Raw genomic sequence first — 17,920 nt, forward strand, 5'->3', positions numbered from 1 at the left:
GACGTGCATTCGTTTGGACCTTTGTCAAGCTTAAGAACAGCACTAGGCTATCAGATATTGCCCTTTTTTTGCCAAATATACACAGGAATTTCACCTGGAAATAACAGCACCACTGTGCATTCACACATCCACAAACAAACAGGACTTTCCAGGCAAATGAACTCTTGTCCCTTTAAAGCCAATCATACAAGTCTGGTATGACTGCCCCCTTGAGGGTTGAAACAGATTCTGTTGTTCCAGCAATAATGTGTCCTTTCTGTGGCCGATAGCACGGGAGTGCCACTGTGACGCTACTCTGAGTAACAAGGAGTTTGGGGAACATCCCTGAAGTAGCGCAAACTTTAAGTGAAAGGGAGAGGCTGGTGAATGGAGAGCACCCTGCATCCTCACTGGAAGACAGAGGGAGGACTGTCAGGCCGCTCTCTTCTTCTTCTTAGGCCGGCTGATCGACAGCTTGGGTGGGCAGTCTCGCCATAGCCGATGTAAGCGTCTGTGCTAGGTGGTCCTCGCCTCCTACCTGGGTGGAATAGCAGGCATTGGTTGGGGCTTAAGCTCCGTTGGGTTCTTAAAATTCAGAAGAATTCAAATCAACAGCACAAAGTCCAAAATTCAGAGAATTACAATATTGTTAAAGTGCTACAACTCTTTGTATGGAAATGCTTACTGACACCTGAAGTTGGTGTCATTTGTAAATGGTCACCAAACGAATGTGAAGGAGAGTAAGGGCGGAGTTACCTGTGTGGTCACGCCCACCCAAAAGTGTGGCAGCCCTCAGTCTCTGTGGCGCAATTGGTTAGCGCGTTCGGCTGTTAACTGAAAGGTTGGTGGTTCAAGCCCACCCAGGGACGTGCATTCGTTTGGACCTTTGTCAAGCTTAAGAACAGCACTAGGCTATCAGATATTGCCCTTTTTTTGCCAAATGTACACAGGAATTTCACCTGGAAAAAACAGCACCACTGTGCATTCACACATCCACAAACAAACAGGACTTTCCAGGCAAATGAACTCTTGTCCCTTTAAAGCCAATCATACAAGTCTGGTATGACTGCCCCTTGGGGGTTGAAACAGATTCTGTTGTTCCAGCAATAATGTCTCCTTTCTGTGGCCGATAGCACGGGAGTGCCACTGTGACACTACTCTGAGTAACAAGGAGTTTGGGGAACATCCCTGAAGTAGCGCACACTTTAAGTGAAAGGGAGAGGCTGGTGAATGGAGAGCACTCTGCATCCTCACTGGAAGACAGAGGGAGGACTGTCAGGCCGCTCTCTTCTTCTTCTTGGCTGGCTAATCGACAGCTTGGGTGGGCAGTCTCGCCATAGCCAATGTAAGCGTCTGTGCTACGTGGTCCTCGCCTCCTACCTGGGTGGAATAGCAGGCATTGGTTGGGGCTTAAGCTCCGTTGGGTTCTTAAAATTCAGAAGAATTCAAATCAACAACACAAAGTCAATAATTCAGAGAATTACAATATTGTTAAAGTGCTACAACTCTTTGTATGGAAATGCTTACTGACACCTGAAGTTGGTGTCATTTGTAAATGGTCAATAAACGAAGGTGAAGGAGAGTAAGGGCGGAGTTACCTGTATGGCCACACCCACCCAAAAGTGTGGCAGCCCTCAGTCTCTGTGGCGCAATTGGTTAGCGCGTTCGGCTGTTAACTGAAAGGTTGGTGGTTCAAGCCCACCCAGGGACGTGCATTGGTTTGGACCTTTGTCAAGCTTAAGAACAGCACTAGGCTATCCGATATTGCCCTTTTTTTGCCAAATGTACACAGGAATTTCACGCGGTAATAAGAGCACCACTGTGCATTCACACCTCCACAAACAAACAGGACTTTCCAGGCAAATGAACTCTTGTCCCTTTAAAGCCAATCATACAAGTCTGGTATGACTGCCCCTTGGGGGTTGAAACAGATTCTGTTGTTCCAGCAATAATGTCTCCTTTCTGTGGCCGATAGGACGGGAGTGCCACTGTGACGCTACTTTGAGTAACAAGGAGTTTGCGGAACATCCCGGAAGTAGCGCACACTTTAAGTGAAAGGGAGAGGCTGGTGAATGGAGAGCACCCTGCATCCTGACTGGAAGACAGAGGGAGGACTGTCAGGCCGCTCTCTTCTTCTTCTTGGCTGGCTGATCGACAGCTTGTGTGGGCAGTCTCGACATAGCCGATGTAAGCGTCTTTGCTAGGTGGTCCTCTCCTCCTACCTGGGTGGAATAGCAGGCATTGGTTGGGGCTTAAGCTCTGTTGGGTTCTTAAAATTCAGATGAATTCAAATCAACAGCACAAAGTCAATAATTCAGAGAATTACAATATTGTTAAAGTGCTACAACTCTTTGTATGGAAATGCTTACTGACACCTGAAGTTGGTGTAATTTGTAAATGGTCACCAAACGAATGTGAAGGAGAGTAAGGGCGGAGTTACCTGTGTGGCCACGCCCACCCAAACGTGTGGCAGCCCTCAGTCTCTGTGGCGCAATTGGTTAGCGCGTTCGGCTGTTAACTGAAAGGTTGGTGGTTCAAGCCCACCCAGGGACGTGCATTGGTTTGGACCTTTGTCAAGCTTAAGAGCAGCACTAGGCTATCAGATATTGCCCTTTTTTTTGCCAAATGTACACAGGAATTTCACGTGGTAAAAAGAGCACCACTGTGCATTCACACCTCCACAAACAAACAGGACTTTCCAGGCAAAGGAACTCTTGTCCCTTTAAAGCCAATCATACAAGTCTGGTATGACTGCCCCTTGGGGGTTGAAACAGATTCTGTTGTTCCAGCAATAATGTCTCCTTTCTGTGGCCGATAGGACGGGAGTGCCACTGTGACGCTACTTTGAGTAACAAGGAGTTTGCGGAACATCCCGGAAGTAGCGCACACTTTAAGTGAAAGGGAGAGGCTGGTGAATGGAGAGCACCCTGCATCCTGACTGGAAGACAGAGGGAGGACTGTCAGGCCGCTCTCTTCTTCTTCTTGGCTGGCTGATCGACAGCTTGTGTGGGCAGTCTCGACATAGCCGATGTAAGCGTCTTTGCTAGGTGGTCCTCTCCTCCTACCTGGGTGGAATAGCAGGCATTGGTTGGGGCTTAAGCTCCGTTGGGTTCTTAAAATTCAGATGAATTCAAATCAACAGCACAAAGTCAATAATTCAGAGAATTACAATATTGTTAAAGTGCTACAACACTTTGTATGGAAATGCTTACTGACACCTGAAGTTGGTGTCATTTGTAAATGGTCACCAAACGAATGTGAAGGAGAGTAAGTGCGACTTACCTGTATGGCCACGCCAACCCAAAAGTGTGGCAACCCTCAGTCTCTGTGGCGCAATTGGTTAGCGCGTTCGGCTGTTAACTGAAAGGTTGGTGGTTCAAGCCCACCCAGGGACGTGCATTGTTTTAGACCTTTGTCAAGCTTAAGAACAGCACTAGGCTAACAGATATTGCCCTTTTTTTGCCAAATATACACAGGAATTTCACGCGGTAATAAGAGCACCACTGTGCATTCACACCTCCACAAACAAACAGGACTTTCCAGGCAAATTAACTCTTGTCCCTTTAAAGCCAATCATACAAGTCTGGTATGACTGCCCCTTGGGGGTTGAAACAGATTCTGTTGTTCCAGCAATAATGTCTCCTTTCTGTGGCCGATAGCACGGGAGTGCCACTGTGACGGTACTTTGAGTAACAAGGAGTTTGGGGAACATCCCTGAAGTAGCCACACTTTAAGTGAAAGGGAGAGGCTGGTGAATGGAGAGCACCCTGCATCCTCACTGGAAGACAGAGGGAGGACTGTCAGGCCGCTCTCTTCTTCTGCTTGGCTGGCTGATCGACAGCTTGGGTGGGCAGTCTCGCCATAGCCGATGTAAGCGTCTTTGCTAGGTGGTCCTCTCCTCCTACCTGGGTGGAATAGCAGGCATTGGTTGGGGCTTAAGCTCTGTTGGGTTCTTAAAATTCAGATGAATTCAAATCAACAGCACAAAGTCAATAATTCAGAGAATTACAATATTGTTAAAGTGCTACAACTCTTTGTATGGAAATGCTTACTGACACCTGAAGTTGGTGTAATTTGTAAATGGTCACCAAACGAATGTGAAGGAGAGTAAGGGCGGAGTTACCTGTGTGGCCACGCCCACCCAAAAGTGTGGCAGCCCTCAGTCTCTGTGGCGCAATTGGTTAGCGCGTTCGGCTGTTAACTGAAAGGTTGGTGGTTCAAGCCCACCCAGGGACGTGCATTGGTTTGGACCTTTGTCAAGCTTAAGAGCAGCACTAGGCTATCAGATATTGCCCTTTTTTTTGCCAAATGTACACAGGAATTTCACGTGGTAAAAAGAGCACCACTGTGCATTCACACCTCCACAAACAAACAGGACTTTCCAGGCAAAGGAACTCTTGTCCCTTTAAAGCCAATCATACAAGTCTGGTATGACTGCCCCTTGGGGGTTGAAACAGATTCTGTTGTTCCAGCAATAATGTCTCCTTTCTGTGGCCGATAGGACGGGAGTGCCACTGTGACGCTACTTTGAGTAACAAGGAGTTTGCGGAACATCCCGGAAGTAGCGCACACTTTAAGTGAAAGGGAGAGGCTGGTGAATGGAGAGCACCCTGCATCCTGACTGGAAGACAGAGGGAGGACTGTCAGGCCGCTCTCTTCTTCTTCTTGGCTGGCTGATCGACAGCTTGTGTGGGCAGTCTCGACATAGCCGATGTAAGCGTCTTTGCTAGGTGGTCCTCTCCTCCTACCTGGGTGGAATAGCAGGCATTGGTTGGGGCTTAAGCTCTGTTGGGTTCTTAAAATTCAGATGAATTCAAATCAACAGCACAAAGTCAATAATTCAGAGAATTACAATATTGTTAAAGTGCTACAACTCTTTGTATGGAAATGCTTACTGACACCTGAAGTTGGTGTAATTTGTAAATGGTCACCAAACGAATGTGAAGGAGAGTAAGGGCGGAGTTACCTGTGTGGCCACGCCCACCCAAAAGTGTGGCAGCCCTCAGTCTCTGTGGCGCAATTGGTTAGCGCGTTCGGCTGTTAACTGAAAGGTTGGTGGTTCAAGCCCACCCAGGGACGTGCATTGGTTTGGACCTTTGTCAAGCTTAAGAGCAGCACTAGGCTATCAGATATTGCCCTTTTTTTTGCCAAATGTACACAGGAATTTCACGTGGTAAAAAGAGCACCACTGTGCATTCACACCTCCACAAACAAACAGGACTTTCCAGGCAAAGGAACTCTTGTCCCTTTAAAGCCAATCATACAAGTCTGGTATGACTGCCCCTTGGGGGTTGAAACAGATTCTGTTGTTCCAGCAATAATGTCTCCTTTCTGTGGCCGATAGGACGGGAGTGCCACTGTGACGCTACTTTGAGTAACAAGGAGTTTGCGGAACATCCCGGAAGTAGCGCACACTTTAAGTGAAAGGGAGAGGCTGGTGAATGGAGAGCACCCTGCATCCTGACTGGAAGACAGAGGGAGGACTGTCAGGCCGCTCTCTTCTTCTTCTTGGCTGGCTGATCGACAGCTTGTGTGGGCAGTCTCGACATAGCCGATGTAAGCGTCTTTGCTAGGTGGTCCTCTCCTCCTACCTGGGTGGAATAGCAGGCATTGGTTGGGGCTTAAGCTCCGTTGGGTTCTTAAAATTCAGATGAATTCAAATCAACAGCACAAAGTCAATAATTCAGAGAATTACAATATTGTTAAAGTGCTACAACACTTTGTATGGAAATGCTTACTGACACCTGAAGTTGGTGTCATTTGTAAATGGTCACCAAACGAATGTGAAGGAGAGTAAGTGCGACTTACCTGTATGGCCACGCCAACCCAAAAGTGTGGCAACCCTCAGTCTCTGTGGCGCAATTGGTTAGCGCGTTCGGCTGTCAACTGAAAGGTTGGTGGTTCAAGCCCACCCAGGGACGTGCATTGTTTTAGACCTTTGTCAAGCTTAAGAACAGCACTAGGCTAACAGATATTGCCCTTTTTTTGCCAAATATACACAGGAATTTCACGCGGTAATAAGAGCACCACTGTGCATTCACACCTCCACAAACAAACAGGACTTTCCAGGCAAATTAACTCTTGTCCCTTTAAAGCCAATCATACAAGTCTGGTATGACTGCCCCTTGGGGGTTGAAACAGATTCTGTTTTTCCAGCAATAATGTCTCCTTTCTGTGGCCGATAGCACGGGAGTGCCACTGTGACGGTACTTTGAGTAACAAGGAGTTTGGGGAACATCCCTGAAGTAGCCACACTTTAAGTGAAAGGGAGAGGCTGGTGAATGGAGAGCACCCTGCATCCTCACTGGAAGACAGAGGGAGGACTGTCAGGCCGCTCTCTTCTTCTGCTTGGCTGGCTGATCGACAGCTTGGGTGGGCAGTCTCGCCATAGCCGATGTAAGCGTCTTTGCTAGGTGGTCCTCTCCTCCTACCTGGGTGGAATAGCAGGCATTGGTTGGGGCTTAAGCTCTGTTGGGTTCTTAAAATTCAGATGAATTCAAATCAACAGCACAAAGTCAATAATTCAGAGAATTACAATATTGTTAAAGTGCTACAACTCTTTGTATGGAAATGCTTACTGACACCTGAAGTTGGTGTAATTTGTAAATGGTCACCAAACGACTGTGAAGGAGAGTAAGGGCGGAGTTCCCATTGTGGCCACGCCCACCCAAAAGTGTGGCAGCCCTCAGTCTCTGTGGCGCAATTGGTTAGCGCGTTCGGCTGTTAACTGAAAGGTTGGTGGTTCAAGCCCACCCAGGGACCAGCATTGGTTTGGACCTTTGTCAAGCTCAAGAACAGCACTAGGCTATCAGATATTGCCCTTTTTTTGCCAAATGTACACAGGAATTTCACGTGGTAAAAAGAGCACCACTGTGCATTCACACCTCCACAAACAAACAGGACTTTCCAGGCAAATGAACTCTTGTCCCTTTAAAGCCAATCATACAAGTCTGGTATGACTTCCCCTTGGGGGTTGAAACAGATTCTGTTGTTCCAGCAATAATGTCTCCTTTCTGTGGCCGATAGCACGGGAGTGCCACTGTGACACTACTCTGAGTAACAAGGAGTTTGGGGAACATCCCTGAAGTAGCGCACACTTTAAGTGAAAGGGAGAGGCTGGTGAATGGAGAGCACCCTGCTTCCTCACTGGAAGACAGAGGGAGGACTGTCAGGCCGCTCTCTTCTTCTTCTTGGCTGGCTGATCGACAGCTTGGGTGGGCAGTCTCGCCATAGCCGATGTAAGCGTCTGTGCTACGTGGTCCTCGCCTCCTACTTGGGTGGAATAGCAGGCATTGGTTGGGGCTTAAGCTCCGTTGGGTTCTTAAAATTCAGAAGAATTCAAATCAACAGCACAAAGTCAATAATTCAGAGAATTACAATATTGTTAAAGTGCTACAACACTTTGTATGGAAATGCTTACTGACACCTGATGTTGGGGTCATTTGTAAATGGTCACCAAACGATAGCACGGGAGTGCCACTGTGACACTACTCTGAGTAACAAGGAGTTTGGGGAACATCCCTGAAGTAGCGCACACTTTAAGTGAAAGGGAGAGGCTGGTGAATGGAGAGCACCCTGCTTCCTCACTGGAAGACAGAGGGAGGACTGTCAGGCCGCTCTCTTCTTCTTCTTGGCTGGCTGATCGACAGCTTGGGTGGGCAGTCTCGCCATAGCCGATGTAAGCGTCTTTGCTAGGTGGTCCTCGCCTCCTACCTGGGTGGAATAGCAGGCATTGGTTGGGGCTTAAGCTCTGTTGGGTTCTTAAAATTCAGATGAATTCAAATCAACAGCACAAAGTCAATAATTCAGAGAATTACAATATTGTTAAAGTGCTACAACTCTTTGTATGGAAATGCTTACTGACACCTGAAGTTGGTATAATTTGTAAATGGTCACCAAACGAATGTGAAGGAGAGTAAGGGCGGAGTTACCTGTATGGCCACGCCCACCCAAAAGTGTGGCAGCCCTCAGTCTCTGTGGCGCAATCGGTTAGCGCGTTCGGCTGTTAACTGAAAGGTTGGTGGTTCAAGCCCACCCAGGGACGTGCATTGGTTTGGACCTTTGTCAAGCTCAAGAACAGCACTAGGCTATCAGATATTGCCCTTTTTTTGCCAAATGTACACAGGAATTTCACGTGGTAAAAAGAGCACCACTGTGCATTCACACCTCCACAAACAAACAGGACTTTCCAGGCAAATGAACTCTTGTCCCTTTACACCGCGTTCCAAATTATTATGCAAATTGTATTTAAGTGTCATAAAGATTAGATTTTTTGTTTTTCAATTAAACTCATGGATGGTATTGTGTGTCAGGGCTCTTTGGATCACTGAAATCAATCTCAGACACCTGTGATAATTAGTCTGCCAGGTGAGCCCAATTAAGGAAAAACTACTTAAGAAGGGCGTTCCACATTATTAAGCAGATGACCATTTCCAAGCAACATGGGAAAGAAAAAGGATCTCTCTGCTGTCGAAAAGCGTGAAATAGTTCAATGCCTTGGACAAGGTATGAAGACCCTAGATATTTCACGAAAACTTAAGCGTGATCATCGTACTGTAAAGAGATTTGTGGCTGATTCAGAGCACACACGGGTTCGTGCAGATAAAGGCATAACGAGGAAGGTTTCTGCCAGACAAAAACATTGGATTAAGAGAGCAGCTGCTAAAATGCCATTACAAAGTAGCAAACAGATATTTGAAGCTGCTCGTGCCTCTGGAGTCCCACGAACATCAAGGTGTAGGATCCTCCAGAGTCTTGCAGTTATGCGTAAACCCTCTATTCGGCCACCCCTAAACAACGCTCACAAGCAGAAACGGCTGCAGTGGGCCCAGGAATACATGAAGACTAATTTTCAAACAGTCTTGTTCACTGATGAGTGCCGTGCAACCTTGGATGGTCCAGATGGATGGAGTAGTGGATGGTTGGTGGACGGCCACCATGTCCCAACAAGGCTGCGACGTCAGCAAAGAGGTGGCGGAGTCATGTTTTGGGCCGGAATCATGGGGAGAGAGCTGGTTGGCCCCTTTAGGGTCCCTGAAGGTGTGAAAATGACATCTGTAAAGTATGTGGAGTTTCTGACTGACCACTTTCTTCCATGGTACAAAAAGAAGAACCGTGCTTTCCGTAGCAAAATCATCTTCATGCATGACAATGCACCATCTCATGCTGCAAGGAATACCTCTGCATCATTGGCTGCTATGGGCATAAAAGGAGAGAAACTCATGGTGTGGCCCCCATCCTCCCCTGACCTCAACCCTATTGAGAACCTTTGGAGCATCCTCAAGCAAAATATCTATGAGGGTGGGAGGCAGTTCACATCCAAACAGCAGCTCTGGGAGGCTATTCTGACATCCTGCAAAGAAATTCAAGCAGAAACTCTCCAAAAACTCACAAGGTCAATGGATGCAAGAATTGTGAAGCTGCTATCAAATAAAGGGTCCTATGTTAAAATGTAACTTGACCTGTTAAGATGTTTTTGATTGAAATAGCTTTTGATTTCAGTAAATATGACCTCCTAATGCTGTAAATTCTAAAGATGAGCATTTCAGTTCATAACAACCTATAAAATGTTATAAAACTCTGTTGTGCGTAATAATTTGGAACAGTGCATTTTAAGTTTTTTATTTTTGAACAATTCTGTTATCATTGGGAGGTTTGTTCAATAACATTCGAATTCATTAAACTAATGGTTGATGACTTGAAAATTATGCTGACTGTCATTTGCATCGACTATTTAGGAAAATCTGAGAAAAATATCATTTGCATAATAATTTGGAACACAGTGTAAAGCCAATCATACAAGTCTGGTATGACTTCCCCTTGGGGGTTGAAACAGATTCTGTTGTTCCAGCAATAATGTCTCCTTTCTCTGGCCGATAGCACGGGAGTGCCACTGTGACACTACTCTGAGTAACAAGGAGTTTGGGGAACATCCCTGAAGTAGCGCACACTTTAAGTGAAAGGGAGAGGCTGGTGAATGGAGAGCACCCTGCTTCCTCACTGGAAGACAGAGGGAGGACTGTCAGGCCGCTCTCTTCTTCTTCTTGGCTGGCTGATCGACAGCTTGGGTGGGCAGTCTCGCCATAGCCGATGTAAGCGTCTGTGCTACGTGGTCCTCGCCTCCTACCTGGGTGGAATAGCAGGCATTGGTTGGGGCTTAAGCTCCGTTGGGTTCTTAAAATTCAGAAGAATTCAAATCAACAGCACAAAGTCAATAATTCAGAGAATTACAATATTGTTAAAGTGCTACAACACTTTGTATGGAAATGCTTACTGACACCTGAAGTTGGGGTCATTTGTAAATGGTCACCAAACGATAGCACGGGAGTGCCACTGTGACACTACTCTGAGTAACAAGGAGTTTGGGGAACATCCCTGAAGTAGCGCACACTTTAAGTGAAAGGGAGAGGCTGGTGAATGGAGAGCACCCTGCTTCCTCACTGGAAGACAGAGGGAGGACTGTCAGGCCGCTCTCTTCTTCTTCTTGGCTGGCTGATCGACAGCTTGGGTGGGCAGTCTCGCCATAGCCGATGTAAGCGTCTTTGCTAGGTGGTCCTCGCCTCCTACCTGGGTGGAATAGCAGGCATTGGTTGGGGCTTAAGCTCTGTTGGGTTCTTAAAATTCAGATGAATTCAAATCAACAGCACAAAGTCAATAATTCAGAGAATTACAATATTGTTAAAGTGCTACAACTCTTTGTATGGAAATGCTTACTGACACCTGAAGTTGGTATAATTTGTAAATGGTCACCAAACGAATGTGAAGGAGAGTAAGGGCGGAGTTACCTGTATGGCCACGCCCACCCAAAAGTGTGGCAGCCCTCAGTCTCTGTGGCGCAATCGGTTAGCGCGTTCGGCTGTTAACTGAAAGGTTGGTGGTTCAAGCCCACCCAGGGACGTGCATTGGTTTGGACCTTTGTCAAGCTTAAGAACAGCACTAGGCTATCAGATATTGCCCTTTTTTTGCCAAATGTACACAGGAATTTCACGTGGTAAAAAGAGCACCACTGTGCATTCACACCTCCACAAACAAACAGGACTTTCTAGGCAAATGAACTCTTGTCACTTTAAAGCCAATCATACAAGTCTGGTATGACTGTCCCTTGGGGGTTGAAACAGATTCTGTTGTTCCAGCAATAATGTCTCCTTTCTGTGGCCGATAGCACGGAAGTGCCCCTGTGACGCTACTCTGAGTAACAAGGAGTTTGGGGAACATCCCTGAAGTAGCGCACACTTTAAGTGAAAGGGAGTGGCTGGTGAATGGAGAGCACCCTGCATCCTCACTGGAAGACAGAGGGAGGACTGTCAGGCCGCTCTCTTCTTCTTCTTGGCTGGCTGATCGACAGCTTGGGTGGGCAGTCTCGCCATAGCCGATGTAAGCGTCTGTGCTAGGTGGTCCTCGCCTCCTACCTGGGTGGAATAGCAGGCATTGGTTGGGGCTTAAGCTCCGTTGGGTTCTTAAAATTCAGATGAATCCAAATCAACAGCACAAAGTCAATAATTCAGAGAATTACAATATTGTTAAAGTGCTACAACTCTTTGTATGGAAATGCTTACTGACACCTGAAGTTGGTGTAATTTGTAAATGGTCACCAAACGAATGTGAAGGAGACTAAGTGCGGAGTTACCTGTATGGCCACGCCCACCCAAAAGGGTGGCAGCCCTCAGTCTCTTTGGCGCAATTGGTTAGCGCGTTCGGCTGTTAACTCAAAGGTTGGTGGTTCAAGCCCACCCAGGGACGTGAATTGGTTTGGACCTTTGTCAAGCTTAAGAACAGCACTAGGCTATCAGATATTGCCCTTTTTTTGCCAAATGTACACAGGAATTTCACGTGGTAAAAAGAGCACCACTGTGTATTCACACCTCCACAAACAAACAGGACTTTCCAGGCAAATGAACTCTTGTCCCTTTAAAGCCAATCATACAAGTCTGGTATGACTGCCCCTTGGGGGTTGAAACAGATTCTGTTGTTCCAGCAATAATGTCTCCTTTCTGTGGCCGATAGCATGGGAGTGCCACTGTGACGCTACTCTGAGTAACAAGGAGTTTGGGGAACATCCCTGAAGTAGCGCACACTTTAAGTGAAAGGTAGAGGCTGGTGAATGGAGAGCACCCTGCTTCCTCACTGGAAGACAGAGGGAGGACTGTCAGGCCGCTCTCTTCTTCTTCTTGGCTGGCTGATCGACAGCTTGGGTGGGCAGTCTCGCCATAGCCGATGTAAGCGTCTGTGCTACGTGGTCCTCGCCTCCTACCTGGGTGGAATAGCAGGCATTGGTTGGGGCTTAAGCTCCGTTGGGTTCTTAAAATTCAGAAGAATTCAAATCAACAGCACAAAGTCAATAATTCAGAGAATTACAATATTGTTAAAGTGCTACAACACTTTGTATGGAAATGCTTACTGACACCTGAAGTTGGTGTCATTTGTAAATGGTCACCAAACGAATGTGAAGGAGAGTAAGGGCGGAGTTACCTGTGTGGTCACGCCCACCCAAAAGTGTGGCAGCCCTCAGTCTCTGTGGCGCAATTGGTTAGCGCGTTCGGCTGTTAACTGAAAGGTTGGTGGTTCAAGCCCACCCAGGGACGTGCATTGGTTTGGACCTTTGTCAAGCTCAAGAACAGCACTAGGCTATCAGATATTGCCCTTTTTTTGCCAAATGTACACAGGAATTTCACGTGGTAAAAAGAGCACCACTGTGCATTCACACCTCCACAAACAAACAGGACTTTCCAGGCAAATGAACTCTTGTCCCTTTAAAGCCAATCATACAAGTCTGGTATGACTTCCCCTTGGGGGTTGAAACAGATTCTGTTGTTCCAGCAATAATGTCTCCTTTCTGTGGCCGATAGCACGGGAGTGCCACTGTGACACTACTCTGAGTAACAAAGAGTTTGGGGAACATCCCTGAAGTAGCGCACACTTTAAGTGAAAGGGAGAGGCTGGTGAATGGAGAGCACCCTGCTTCCTCACTGGAAGACAGAGGGAGGACTGTCAGGCCGCTCTCTTCTTCTTCTTGGCTGGCTGATCGACAGCTTGGGTGGGCAGTCTCGCCATAGCCGATGTAAGCGTCTGTGCTACGTGGTCTTCGCCTCCTACCTGGGTGGAATAGCAGGCATTGGTTGGGGCTTAAGCTCCGTTGGGTTCTTAAAATTCAGAAGAATTCAAATCAACAGCACAAAGTCAATAATTCAGAGAATTACAATATTGTTAAAGTGCTACAACACTTTGTATGGAAATGCTTACTGACACCTGAAGTTGGGGTCATTTGTAAATGGTCACCAAACGATAGCACGGGAGTGCCACTGTGACACTACTCTGAGTAACAAGGAGTTTGGGGAACATCCCTGAAGTAGCGCACACTTTAAGTGAAAGGGAGAGGCTGGTGAATGGAGAGCACCCTGCATCCTCACTGGAAGACAGAGGGAGGACTGTCAGGCCGCTCTCTTCTTCTTCTTGGCTGGCTGATCGACAGCTTGGGTGGGCAGTCTCGCCATAGCCGATGTAAGCGTCTGTGCTACGTGGTCCTCCCCTCCTACCTGGGTGGAATAGCAGGCATTGGTTGGGGCTTAAGCTCCGTTGGGTTCTTAAAATTCAGAAGAATTCAAATCAACAACACAAAGTCAATAATTCAGAGAATTACAATATTGTTAAAGTGCTACAACTCTTTGTATGGAAATGCTTACTGACACCTGAAGTTGGTGTCATTTGTAAATGGTCACTAAACGAATGTGAAGGAGAGTAAGGGCGGAGTTACCTGTGTGGCCACGCCCACCCAAAAGTGTGGCAGCCCTCAGTCTCTGTGGCGCAATTGGTTAGCGCGTTCGGCTGTTAACTGAAAGGTTGGTGGTTCAAGCCCACCCAGGGACGTGCATTGGTTCGGACCTTTGTCAAGCTCAAGAACAGCACTCGGCTATCAGATATTGCCCTTTTTTTTGCCAAATGTACACAGGAATTTCACGTGGTAAAAAGAGCACCACTGTGCATTCACACCTCCACAAACAAACAGGACTTTCCAGGCAAATGAACTCTTGTCCCTTTAAAGCCAATCATACAAGTCTGGTATGACTGCCCCTTTGGGGTTGAAACAGATTCTGTTGTTCCAGCAATAATGTCTCCTTTCTGTGGCCGATAGCACGGGAGTGCCACTGTGACGCTACTCTGAGTAACAAGGAGTTTGGGGAACATCCCTGAAGTAGCGCACACTTTAAGTGAAAGGGAGAGGCTGGTGAATGGAGAGCACCCTGCATCCTCACTGGAAGACAGAGGGAGGACTGTCAGGCCGCTCTCTTCTTCTTCTTGGCTGGCTGATCGACAGCTTGGTTGGGCAGTCTCGCCATAGCCGATGTAAGCGTCTGTGCTACGTGGTCCTCGCCTCCTACCTGGGTGGAATAGCAGGCATTGGTTGGGGCTTAAGCTCCGTTGGGTTCTTAAAATTCAGAAGAATTCAAATCAACAGCACAAAGTCAATAATTCAGAGAATTACAATATTGTTAAAGTGCTACAACACTTTGTATGGAAATGCTTACTGACACCTGAAGTTGGTGTCATTTGTAAACGGTCACCAAACGAATGTGAAGGAGAGTAAGGGCGGAGTTACCTGTGTGGCCACGCCCACCCAAAAGTGTGGCAGCCCTCAGTCTCTGTGGCGCAATTGGTTAGCGCGTTCGGCTGTTAACTGAAAGGTTGGTGGTTCAAGCCCACCCAGGGACGTGCATTGGTTTGGACCTTTGTCAAGCTCAAGAACAGCACTAGGCTATCAGATATTGCCCTTTTTTTTGCCAAATGTACACAGGAATTTCACCTGGTAAAAAGAGCACCACTGTGCATTCACACCTCCACAAACAAACAGGACTTTCCAGGCAAATGAACTCTTGTCCCTTTAAAGCCAATCATACAAGTCTGGTATGACTGCCCCTTGGGGGTTGAAACAGATTCTGTTGTTCCTGCAATAATGTCTCCTTTCTGTGGCCGATAGCACGGAAGTGCCACTGTGACGCTACTCTGAGTAACAAGGAGTTTGGGGAACATCCCTGAAGTAGCGCACACTTTAAGTGAAAGGGAGAGGCTGGTGAATGGAGAGCACCCTGCATCCTCACTGGAAGACAGAGGGAGGACTGTCAGGCTGCTCTCTTCTTCTTCTTGGCTGGCTGATCGACAGCTTGGGTGGGCAGTCTCGCCATAGCCGATTTAAGCGTCTGTGCTACGTGGTCCTCGCCTCCTACCTGGGTGGAATAGCAGGCATTGGTTGGGGCTTAAGCTCCGTTGGGTTCTTAAAATTCAGAAGGATTCCAATCAACAGCACAAAGTCAATAATTCAGAGAATTACAATATTGTTAAAGTGCTACAACACTTTGTATGGAAATGCTTACTGACACCTGAAGTTGGTGTCATTTGTAAACGGTCACCAAACGAATGTGAAGGAGAGTAAGGGCGGAGTTACCTGTGTGGTCACGCCCACCCAAAAGTGTGGCAGCCCTCAGTCTCTGTGGCGCAATTGGTTAGCGCGTTCGGCTGTTAACTGAAAGGTTGGTGGTTCAAGCCCACCCAGGGACGTGCATTGGTTTGGACCTTTGTCAAGCTCAAGAACAGCACTAGGCTATCAGATATTGCCCTTTTTTTTGCCAAATGTACACAGGAATTTCACGTGGTAAAAAGAGCACCACTGTGCATTCACACCTCCACAAACAAACAGGACTTTCCATGCAAATGAACTCTTGTCCCTTTAAAGCCAATCATACAAGTCTGGTATGACTTCCCCTTGGGGGTTGAAACAGATTCTGTTGTTCCAGCAATAATGTCTCCTTTCTGTGGCCGATAGCACGGGAGTGCCACTGTGACACTACTCTGAGTAACAAGGAGTTTGGGGAACATCCCTGAAGTAGCGCACACTTTAAGTGAAAGGGAGAGGCTGGTGAATGGAGAGCACCCTGCTTCTTCACTGGAAGACAGAGGGAGGACTGTCAGGCCGCTCTCTTCTTCTTCTTGGCTGGCTGATCGACAGCTTGGGTGGGCAGTCTCGCCATAGCCGATGTAAGCGTCTGTGCTACGTGGTCCTCGCCTCCTACCTGGGTGGAATAGCAGGCATTGGTTGGGGCTTAAGCTCCGTTGGGTTCTTAAAATTCAGAAGAATTCAAATCAACAGCACAAAGTCAATAATTCAGAGAATTACAATATTGTTAAAGTGCTACAACACTTTGTATGGAAATGCTTACTGACACCTGAAGTTGGTGTCATTTGTAAATGGTCACCAAACGAATGTGAAGGAGAGTAAGGGCGGAGTTACCTGTGTGGTCACGCCCACCCAAAAGTGTGGCAGCCCTCAGTCTCTGTGGCGCAATTGGTTAGCGCGTTCGGCTGTTAACTGAAAGGTTGGTGGTTCAAGCCCACCCAGGGACGTGCATTGGTTTGGACCTTTGTCAAGCTCAAGAACAGCACTAGGCTATCAGATATTGCCCTTTTTTTGCCAAATGTACACAGGAATTTCACGTGGTAAAAAGAGCACCACTGTGCATTCACACCTCCACAAACAAACAGGACTTTCCAGGCAAATGAACTCTTGTCCCTTTAAAGCCAATCATACAAGTCTGGTATGACTTCCCCTTGGGGGTTGAAACAGATTCTGTTGTTCCAGCAATAATGTCTCCTTTCTGTGGCCGATAGCACGGGAGTGCCACTGTGACACTACTCTGAGTAACAAAGAGTTTGGGGAACATCCCTGAAGTAGCGCACACTTTAAGTGAAAGGGAGAGGCTGGTGAATGGAGAGCACCCTGCTTCCTCACTGGAAGACAGAGGGAGGACTGTCAGGCCGCTCTCTTCTTCTTCTTGGCTGGCTGATCGACAGCTTGGGTGGGCAGTCTCGCCATAGCCGATGTAAGCGTCTGTGCTACGTGGTCCTCGCCTCCTACCTGGGTGGAATAGCAGGCATTGGTTGGGGCTTAAGCTCCGTTGGGTTCTTAAAATTCAGAAGAATTCAAATCAACAGCACAAAGTCAATAATTCAGAGAATTACAATATTGTTAAAGTGCTACAACACTTTGTATGGAAATGCTTACTGACACCTGAAGTTGGGGTCATTTGTAAATGGTCACCAAACGATAGCACGGGAGTGCCACTGTGACACTACTCTGAGTAACAAGGAGTTTGGGGAACATCCCTGAAGTAGCGCACACTTTAAGTGAAAGGGAGAGGCTGGTGAATGGAGAGCACCCTGCATCCTCACTGGAAGACAGAGGGAGGACTGTCAGGCCGCTCTCTTCTTCTTCTTGGCTGGCTGATCGACAGCTTGGGTGGGCAGTCTCGCCATAGCCGATGTAAGCGTCTGTGCTACGTGGTCCTCCCCTCCTACCTGGGTGGAATAGCAGGCATTGGTTGGGGCTTAAGCTCCGTTGGGTTCTTAAAATTCAGAAGAATTCAAATCAACAACACAAAGTCAATAATTCAGAGAATTACAATATTGTTAAAGTGCTACAACTCTTTGTATGGAAATGCTTACTGACACCTGAAGTTGGTGTCATTTGTAAATGGTCACTAAACGAATGTGAAGGAGAGTAAGGGCGGAGTTACCTGTGTGGCCACGCCCACCCAAAAGTGTGGCAGCCCTCAGTCTCTGTGGCGCAATTGGTTAGCGCGTTCGGCTGTTAACTGAAAGGTTGGTGGTTCAAGCCCACCCAGGGACGTGCATTGGTTCGGACCTTTGTCAAGCTCAAGAACAGCACTCGGCTATCAGATATTGCCCTTTTTTTTGCCAAATGTACACAGGAATTTCACGTGGTAAAAAGAGCACCACTGTGCATTCACACCTCCACAAACAAACAGGACTTTCCAGGCAAATGAACTCTTGTCCCTTTAAAGCCAATCATACAAGTCTGGTATGACTGCCCCTTTGGGGTTGAAACAGATTCTGTTGTTCCAGCAATAATGTCTCCTTTCTGTGGCCGATAGCA

The 17,920-nt window shown here is 47.3% G+C and overlaps 18 non-coding genes across 18 annotated transcripts in view; all 18 read left to right on the top strand.

Annotated features, from left to right (window-relative positions):
- Positions 1–4, top strand: part of trnan-guu (transfer RNA asparagine (anticodon GUU)) — a 74-nt gene extending 70 nt beyond the window's left edge. The window contains exon 1 of the tRNA in view: positions 1–4. This exon is cut by the window's left edge and continues 70 nt beyond it. This is a non-coding gene — a tRNA (tRNA-Asn).
- Positions 5–774: 770 nt separating this feature from the next.
- trnan-guu (transfer RNA asparagine (anticodon GUU)) lies at positions 775–848 on the top strand. Its single transcript has one exon. It is a non-coding gene; the product is annotated as a tRNA-Asn (tRNA).
- Positions 849–1,616: 768 nt separating this feature from the next.
- On the top strand, positions 1,617–1,690 carry trnan-guu (transfer RNA asparagine (anticodon GUU)). The gene has a single exon. It is a non-coding gene; the product is annotated as a tRNA-Asn (tRNA).
- A 768-nt stretch (positions 1,691–2,458) lies between these two features.
- Positions 2,459–2,532, top strand: trnan-guu (transfer RNA asparagine (anticodon GUU)). Its single transcript has one exon. It is a non-coding gene; the product is annotated as a tRNA-Asn (tRNA).
- Positions 2,533–3,300: 768 nt separating this feature from the next.
- trnan-guu (transfer RNA asparagine (anticodon GUU)) lies at positions 3,301–3,374 on the top strand. Its single transcript has one exon. It is a non-coding gene; the product is annotated as a tRNA-Asn (tRNA).
- Positions 3,375–4,141: 767 nt separating this feature from the next.
- trnan-guu (transfer RNA asparagine (anticodon GUU)) lies at positions 4,142–4,215 on the top strand. Its single transcript has one exon. It is a non-coding gene; the product is annotated as a tRNA-Asn (tRNA).
- A 769-nt stretch (positions 4,216–4,984) lies between these two features.
- On the top strand, positions 4,985–5,058 carry trnan-guu (transfer RNA asparagine (anticodon GUU)). Its single transcript has one exon. It is a non-coding gene; the product is annotated as a tRNA-Asn (tRNA).
- Positions 5,059–5,826: 768 nt separating this feature from the next.
- trnad-guc (transfer RNA aspartic acid (anticodon GUC)) lies at positions 5,827–5,900 on the top strand. The gene has a single exon. It is a non-coding gene; the product is annotated as a tRNA-Asp (tRNA).
- Positions 5,901–6,667: 767 nt separating this feature from the next.
- trnan-guu (transfer RNA asparagine (anticodon GUU)) lies at positions 6,668–6,741 on the top strand. The gene has a single exon. It is a non-coding gene; the product is annotated as a tRNA-Asn (tRNA).
- A 1,208-nt stretch (positions 6,742–7,949) lies between these two features.
- On the top strand, positions 7,950–8,023 carry trnan-guu (transfer RNA asparagine (anticodon GUU)). The gene has a single exon. It is a non-coding gene; the product is annotated as a tRNA-Asn (tRNA).
- A 2,779-nt stretch (positions 8,024–10,802) lies between these two features.
- trnan-guu (transfer RNA asparagine (anticodon GUU)) lies at positions 10,803–10,876 on the top strand. The gene has a single exon. It is a non-coding gene; the product is annotated as a tRNA-Asn (tRNA).
- A 768-nt stretch (positions 10,877–11,644) lies between these two features.
- Positions 11,645–11,718, top strand: trnan-guu (transfer RNA asparagine (anticodon GUU)). Its single transcript has one exon. It is a non-coding gene; the product is annotated as a tRNA-Asn (tRNA).
- A 768-nt stretch (positions 11,719–12,486) lies between these two features.
- Positions 12,487–12,560, top strand: trnan-guu (transfer RNA asparagine (anticodon GUU)). Its single transcript has one exon. It is a non-coding gene; the product is annotated as a tRNA-Asn (tRNA).
- Positions 12,561–13,768: 1,208 nt separating this feature from the next.
- trnan-guu (transfer RNA asparagine (anticodon GUU)) lies at positions 13,769–13,842 on the top strand. The gene has a single exon. It is a non-coding gene; the product is annotated as a tRNA-Asn (tRNA).
- Positions 13,843–14,611: 769 nt separating this feature from the next.
- On the top strand, positions 14,612–14,685 carry trnan-guu (transfer RNA asparagine (anticodon GUU)). Its single transcript has one exon. It is a non-coding gene; the product is annotated as a tRNA-Asn (tRNA).
- Positions 14,686–15,454: 769 nt separating this feature from the next.
- trnan-guu (transfer RNA asparagine (anticodon GUU)) lies at positions 15,455–15,528 on the top strand. Its single transcript has one exon. It is a non-coding gene; the product is annotated as a tRNA-Asn (tRNA).
- A 769-nt stretch (positions 15,529–16,297) lies between these two features.
- On the top strand, positions 16,298–16,371 carry trnan-guu (transfer RNA asparagine (anticodon GUU)). Its single transcript has one exon. It is a non-coding gene; the product is annotated as a tRNA-Asn (tRNA).
- A 1,208-nt stretch (positions 16,372–17,579) lies between these two features.
- trnan-guu (transfer RNA asparagine (anticodon GUU)) lies at positions 17,580–17,653 on the top strand. The gene has a single exon. It is a non-coding gene; the product is annotated as a tRNA-Asn (tRNA).
- Positions 17,654–17,920: the final 267 nt, after the last annotated feature.

Source organism: Cololabis saira, chromosome 4, assembly GCF_033807715.1.
Source record: "Cololabis saira isolate AMF1-May2022 chromosome 4, fColSai1.1, whole genome shotgun sequence".
Classification (NCBI taxonomy): domain Eukaryota; kingdom Metazoa; phylum Chordata; class Actinopteri; order Beloniformes; family Belonidae; genus Cololabis; species Cololabis saira.